Source organism: Rosa rugosa, chromosome 6, assembly GCF_958449725.1.
Source record: "Rosa rugosa chromosome 6, drRosRugo1.1, whole genome shotgun sequence".
NCBI classification, from domain to species: domain Eukaryota; kingdom Viridiplantae; phylum Streptophyta; class Magnoliopsida; order Rosales; family Rosaceae; genus Rosa; species Rosa rugosa.
The window spans coordinates 10,105,225-10,113,245 of record NC_084825.1 but is presented as its reverse complement, the minus strand read 5'-3'; the positions used below and the strand labels follow the sequence as shown (position 1 = coordinate 10,113,245).

Here is an 8,021-nt window from a genome sequence, read left to right as displayed (position 1 = left end):
CACTTCCTGCGCAGCCTCGACGTCTTTCAATCGAAGCAACAATAACAGTTGGATGAGGCGAGTCGCCAACTCAAATCCCTGGAAGAGGAGCATAAAGAACATATGGAAACAATGGTGGACCTAAGTCTCCTCCTCGAGGACAAATATCGTCAGATAGCAACACTAAAAGCTGACTTGGACTTAGTAACTCGGAGTAAGGAGGAGGAGTTCAAGAGAGGGGTCGCTGAGATGAAGCGCGTATTAGCCAAAAATTTTCGGGGCCAAAAATTTTCGGCTTGGGTGGAATCAAACCCTGACCAGAGAGGGGGACAGGTGCTGCGTTGGCCCCGACAAGTTCGATCGTTACTACAGATTTGCCCCTATGTGCTACTCTCCTATTCAAGGCATGCTTCCGGAGATTTTCCCTCACCGGCATCCAGCGGTTTGGATGGCCATGAGGATGAGGAAGTGTCCTTCTCGATCCCTTAATCCAAATAAATGCCAGGAGGAGAAGTGTTGCTTTCACTATTCCTTGGTTCCGTAGGGTTCATTTCATATTGATTGAATTTTTGTTTCTTTCTTTTTCGTAGTCCTGTTGCTCTTACCCTTGTTGGATTCTTCCTTCAGAATTGCCCCAACTAATATTTGTAATGAGCCTTAATAAAACAGTAATAATTTTCTTTTGACATGCTCTCTACATTGGTCTTGTACTTTTCTCTTCAATAGTCTTTGAACGGTAGGCATGATCGTTCCCTCGAGGATCTGCCTCCTCGAGCATTTACCTACACTAGGCCAAAAAAGCTAACAAACAACTGACCAAAATCGTTGTGTGATTTAGACGATCTCTGTTGTGTATCGGAGCGTTGTGTGATGAAAAATCACACAACGGTGCTGCACCGTTGTATGACATAAAAACAGTCAACATATTTTTGTTATAAGTGTTGTGCCTTCCCTCGACAGATGCTAGGTAGAGCTGCTGCGCAGCCATGCTATGCGTGGCAAGTGCGTGCTTCAGACAACAAAACTTGTTTTCAAACTGTTGTTGGTTAAGCTCATCAGACAACATGCCTTTGAATTTTACTGTTGTGTGATAGCTCCTCCCACTTCAGTTTTTAGACTATAACTGTTGTATGATTTAATTTCACACAACTAAATTTTGGTGTGTTATAAGAAGTCTGTTGTGTGAATTGTTGCTTGATTCTTATGTAATAATCCGAATTTTGATAATTAATACTCCATTGTTATCTAAATAATAGTATCGATCCATATTAGAAAGAAATCTGAATGCAATTCACCAATTCAAGTACTCCAATCCATACATTAAAGCATCAAATGTACCATAAACATAGTATTTATCAATCATTCATACATTAAAACACAAGAACAACATTGAGAACAATATCACTAAAGGCTAAACAGCTACTCTTCCTTGAACCTCTTCTTCACTTCATCCAAGCTTTCAATATCTCATATAAATGACTTTATCTCTCTGTTTTCAAATACCCAGCAAATCAATAATCTCAACTGCAATAGTATTCCAATCAATCTTTGGAAACATTTGCGCTCCCCATAAACAAAAAGTTCTTTCAATTTCCTGCACACCGTAAACATCTAACTTTAGAGTCAAACAAAAGAGAAGAATTGAACTACCTTCAAGTACAATGAATCATTAACTAATGAGTAAAATTATATATATATATATATATATATATATGTACGCTTAATTATAGATATAGAAATAAATGGAGCTATTCAATAAACCAAGATCAGTAATTGAAAAGCAAACACCAACTAAGATGAAGATCACTTACACGTAACGTAGACTAAGCAAACTTCACCCAAATGCCCACCAATCTTTCAGCTTAAGACAAATATATCAATTCCATTAGTACTCAGTGTTAACTCCCAGATTTGATTACCAAACTGCCCAAAATGGGATTCTTTTGAAACCCTTAAAATGATAGGAATCCTCTTAAGACACTTACTTCTGCCACTCAAACCCAGATGGGCATGGGTTGAACAAATAGGGAGCAAAAAGTCAAGAAAGTGCCATGAACCAACTGGTAATTGTAAGAAGAATGTATGATAGAGCACTGCCATCATCATATCCATAAGCAAGGTACACTATGAACAAAAGAACTACTTCCAACCTGCAAACCAGAAGGAAAATAAATGATCAGTACACATACAAAACCTCCAAATCAATTTTCTTTTATAGGAAGCACATATTTCTTTGCCAACAAAGAAGAATATGGATTATACCTTGTTTTTTTTTAATGCATTATCTCTTGATATATCACCAAACTGCACATGATAATTGATCATGTCTATGTTGTGAAACATTGCTGGGAGATTATACTTGAATAAATTAACTTGAAAGTAAAAAATTAGAAATATCCCAACATATCTGCCAAATTTTATTACTTCCCAACCTTCGCAGACGCTATAGCAATATAGAATTTCATAATTCACCATTATATAGTGCAACTTGTCAAAAAGAGAAGAGCGAAGAGAAAGAACAGGAATCACACCCTTGGAGAAAATGACTGCTGAAGTAAAGCCTGTAATTCTCTGTAAACTTAGTATGCCGGACTACAAATCCCTTGCCAATTGCTTGATAGTATTAAAAAAAATAAGCACAAGCCCAATTGACGAAAATCCCAAACTGAAAACAAAACCACTCAAGAGCAATCAAATCAAAACTACTTGCCCTCTGTGTGTTTCCTCAGATACTACATCTAAAAAGACATGACTATACCCTCAGATTCAGCTAATTCAGCTACTTTGCTCAACTAATAGAATAACTTATTTTCATTCCTTGTGACTTCTAATGGGTTTCCACCATAAAAATGTGCAAAAGGAACAAACTTGATCCTTGGATTCAGCTACTTTGATCTTCATATACACAAACAAATTAACTTATTTGCATTCCTAGTGAATCCTAATGGGTTTTCTCCACAAATCTATGCACAGATTCATAACACGAAAGTAAAAAGGTAAAAGATCTGGGAAAAAAATTACCTTATGAGGTGACTCGGGGACCTTTCTGGGAGGCTTGGGACGGGTACAGCTCACGTAAGGCCTACCATACTATGGATCCCAAAGTCGGAGAAAAATAAAAACAAGGCAGATGTGATGCAAAGCTGCAAATCTTCCACTGGTGAGACCAAACTGACCCATTTGAAGCTAGAATGCCTTGGTCGAATAGTGCCTAGCGGTCCTTAGATAGATAAAAGGAAATCCCCAAGCTCAAAGATGTACGCAGGCTAATTTCTTTTACCATCTCTATATCTGTAATGAGTACTTGCTGTATGCTTACAATAAAGTAACAAAACAAGAGTTATCGAGAACTTCTTTTCATATTGTCACTACTTATTGTAAAGGGTAAATTTCGCAAACAGTATATCAAGTAAAGGCCACTAATAATTCTTATACACAAAGTTTCAAACCAAACATTTCGGTACACGAAATCTGAAACCCAATCCACTATCAGTACACGACTTCAATTTTTGACACCAAAATGTCCATTATGCCCTCAGTTCTTTTTTCTTTTTAATAAATTTTTTTTTCTGTTATTTTTTTTTCCTTCGTTTTATCTCTTTCTTCTTCCTTCTTCCGGGCTCACTCCCTCACTTCCAACGCCGCCTTCCTTACCTCGCATAACAGAAAAAAAAATGACTCGAGTCATTTATAAACAAAGGAAAAAAAATAACATAAAAAAAATTATTAAAAAAAAAAAGAACTGAGGGCATAATGGATATTTTGGTGTCAAAAATTGACGTCGTGTACTGATAGTGGGTCGAGTTTCAGATTTCGTGTATCGAAATGTTTGGTTTGAAACTTTGTGTATAAGAATTATTAGTGACCTTTACTTGGTGTACTGTTTGCGAAATTTTCCCTATTGTAAAAAGACAGGTAGGATAACCAAAAGAAAGGTAAAGGTAGTAGACCACAGAAATCCATCTTGTACTAATGGGCATTCCAGCCAAATTTACAACACCAATTGAACCTCGAATGCTATCTTTCCACTCTGGCTCCTCTGCAATTACGATTCCTGGAAAGTTCCTGTTAACGTTAGTGATCCGTGGGATCTCTAGTTAGCATAAAGAATGAGAAAGAGAGAGAGAGAGAGAGAACAACACAAGAAGTATAGTGGTTCGTTTCTCGCCTTAGCGGGAAACTACGTCCACTTGAATGTTTAACTATGTGTGTTGAGCCTTGTGGCCCAAGAGGATTACATGAGATGTAATGGGATGGTGTTTAAGTGGGAGGAGGCATTCCTTTTATAGGTGAAGGAATGGTTCTCCTTTACATTGTTTTCGATGTGGGACAAGCAAATAGAACTATTCTAGTGTAGAAAAGCATATTGTGGAGGCAACTTGGCAAGGCCGGGAAGGTGGCTTCCCGGCGACGGATTTGCGACTTCCGGATACCGTAGCGTAGCTTGAACATAGGGCTACAAGATGCATGTCTCGGTTGGGCCTCACCATGGCTTGTGGGTGTCCCAAAGAGGGTGTTACTTATGCTTGGTGATGTAGCAAATACTCCATATTGTTGGAGGTATGTACAAGTCCCCGAAGTCCCCAAGTAAGAGGAGATCATGGAGTCATCAAGCATAAGTAACCGGGCGGTACGGAGCCCCTACAAGTCCCCGAACTCCGTAAGCAAGAAGGGACTCGTAAACCTGCACAACAAAGACAAAAAACAGGCATATGTAGAATGCTCGTTGCATTGGGCGACAAATGTGAGTTGCATTGATATGCGTTGGCATATATGAACGTAATAGTGCGCATATGGTCGTGTGAGCAAATGAATTGCATATGATAAATGCGTGACGCGCGTAAGGAGACGACTGAGGTCGGGTTTGACGGGGTTATGCTCGCGAGATGCAAGTTGCATGAGCGCCGCGAAGGTATGCATTTGTAACTCATGATCGATGACCGCGCGTACGGTTGTGTTTGTTTGGTTTTCGCTCGTATTAATGGAACGCAAAAAGAATTTGATTTGTCGAGGTCGGTAAATGACAAATGGTAGAAAAATTCAATGTTCCATTAACGTGTAGTGTGTCGAGTAGACACGAGTGTAAAGCTCGAGGATTGTCGGGAAGGCATGAGAGGAAAGCTCGGGGTTGCCGGGAAGGCATGAGCGGGAAGCTCAGGGTGTCGGGAGGGCATGAGCGGGAAGCTCGGGGTTGCCGGGAGGCATGAGCGGGAAGCTCGGGGTTGCCGGGAAGGCATGAGCGGGAAGCTCGGGGTTGCCGGGAAGGCATGAGCGGGAAGCTCGGGGTTGCCGGGAAGGCATGAGCGGGAAGCTCGTGGGTTGCCGGGAAGGCATGAGCGGGAAGCTAGGGGGTTGCCGGGAAGGCATGAGCGGGAAGCTCGTGGGTTGCCGGGAAGGCATGAGCGGGAAGCTCGTGGGTTGCCAGGAAGGCATGAGCGGGAAGCTCGTGAGCGGAAGCTCAAGGGTGCCGCGAAGGCGTGAGCGGTAAGCTCGCGAGCGGAAAGCTCGTGAACAAAAACTCAAGGGTGCCGCGAAGGAGTGAGCGGTAAGCTCGTGAGCGGAAGCTCAAGGGTGCCGCGAAGGCGTGAGCGGTAAGCTCGCGAGAGAAAAGCTCGTGAGCGGAAACTCAAGGGTTCCGCGAAGGCGTGAGCGGAAGCTCAATGGTGCCACGAAGGAGTGAGCGGTAAGCTCGTGAGCGGAAGCTCGGTGGTGCTGCGAAGGCGTGAGCGGAAAGCTCATGAGTGGTAAGCTCGTGAGCGGAAGCTCAGTGGTGCCGCGAAGGCATGAGCGGAAAGCTCATGAGTGGTAATGACAAGACCCGCCCCGGATTCCACCCTGGAATCCGAAGTGGCCCTGCGGGACCCACTTTTAAAGAAAATTTTACCGAAAATTTCGGCAGAACCTCCCCTAAAAGTAGGCAAACCCAAACCTGTAAGAAACCGAATACACTTCTAATAATCCAATTGTATCCTTCTGGAGCCACCCTGCTCCCATTTTCCAACCGACTCAAGCTCAAAGATAGAAATAATAATTTAAAAACTTAAAGTCCAACGAAACTCCACAAATTAAAATACAACAATTCACCAAAGTTAGGTTATGGACCTCAAATACATTACAAGTCCGGGTCCCGATTCCCATAGTGGTCAGAGCAAACTAAAACAGAAATTATATAAGGTTCAGTAGGTTAAACAGGTAACCTACATATGAGATGACGGAAGCAGGTGCGGTCACTATGGCTCACTCTCGTACGCCGAGCAGTAATACTGCAATCTGGGCATTTGAAACCGAAGGGCCCAGGGGAAAAGTGTATAAAAACGTTAGTGTGAGTGGACAAAAATAAACAATTTTTAAACAAAATGGATTTTTATACTTTCCCACAATTATTTCATTAAAAACTTTCGATGCATGCAATAATTATGAAAACAAGCCACGAGAAGCTCCTCTCAAGAAATGGGGCTAGTCACAAATAACCACGAAGAAGAATATAAATTCCGATGCTCGAGAAATAGGACCAGCCCCGCTGGTTAAACGGAAATCGGACTAGCCCCGCTAGTCAAGAACAACAATAAAAGGATACGGGGAAGAGAGTTCACCATACGGGAATGGAGCCTCTCAGGCTCTACCTACCCTCGACTTCCACTCACACATAGATTGTGCGAGGAGGAGAACTAATAACCTCGACTGCCACCCACGTGAGGTGGAGAATAAGCTACCTCAACTGCCACTCACAAACACAAAGTAAGTGAGGAGGAGACCTAATCGAATGACCCGAGTATGGTGAGGAAAAACATTCAAAAACCAGTAAATCCATAAGGCTTCCCCATATTTCTCACGAGATAAAATGTAATCCAACGACGTGACCCCGCACGCCAAAACTTAAAATATATAAGTGAGAAAATAATAACGAAACGACGGCGTGTCCCACACGCCAAAAATATTCTCTAAAACATAATTGAAGAAGCAATGAATAATATATAATAATTCCCTCGAGAAATCTCAATTCCAATGATATTCCAGAAAAAAATCTTAAAATCGACGAATAAATTATACTTTTAAATTTCGGAAATACTTCGGAAGATAATTCGTCGAAAATCGCATAAATCATAAATTCAAATAATGATCATATATCGGATATAAACACCAAAAGCTTAGTATCCACGAAATATATCACAAATCCATTTCTTAAATCATAATTGAGAATAACTCATAATTAATCTTCAAAAATTTAATCGTATTCCCGAAAACAAGTAAATCCAACTCCGAGCATAATAAATTCGTATCCGAAATTTATATGGAAAAACAATCTCAAAATTATAATCCAAGACAAAATATTATGCTCGATAATAAAATGATAAATAAATTATTATTCAGGAAAATAAATGCATGCATCATTCTTAAAAATAAAAGTCCACTCACAGTATGCGGTCAACCCTGACGTCGCTCATGATTTTCCTCGTATGGAGACTCCTCTCGTCCTGTACAAATAGCATTCATAAATATATATATTTCACAGGACGGAAATTAACTTTACGATACTTAGAAATGGAAATTCAAAACATCCCCCTTCCAAAAATCCAACTCCTCAACTCTCCACAATATCCATCCTTAATACTCCAACATTAATCATTCATCGATGTAAGATCTAAAGTGAATTCGAAAGAAATTCGGCGATCGAATTCACGTAAATCAATAATAAACCATTTATACTCAATTCGTAATTCCTCCGATTTCCACCAAACTTCACGTATCAAATTCTACAATCAATATAGGATTTATGGAACTAAAACTATAATTAAAACGCAGCTCTACGCGCCACCTACAGTGGCGGCACGTGGGGTCCACGCGCCGGCGACCACTACCTCCGATGACCACCAAATTCCGGCAATAGCATCTACACAACAAGCCCAATCAACTTCCCAACTACAACATTAACCAATTTTACCTCGAAGTGGTCGAATCAAGCCGGTGAAGGAAAGCCCCGAAGCTTCAAGAACCCTAGAAATGAAAAATCATCAATTCAACCTCTACAATGCAAATTGGAA

General features: G+C 40.9%; 1 long non-coding RNA gene across 1 annotated transcript; it reads right to left on the bottom strand.

Moving 5' to 3' along the window:
- Positions 1–1,323: 1,323 nt before the first annotated feature.
- Positions 1,324–3,054, bottom strand: LOC133718728 (uncharacterized). The gene is made up of 3 exons (XR_009850539.1): positions 3,001–3,054; positions 1,791–2,129; positions 1,324–1,573 (listed from the first exon to the last, which is right to left on the bottom strand). It is a non-coding gene; the product is annotated as an uncharacterized LOC133718728 (long non-coding RNA).
- Between the last annotated feature and the right edge of the window lie 4,967 nt (positions 3,055–8,021).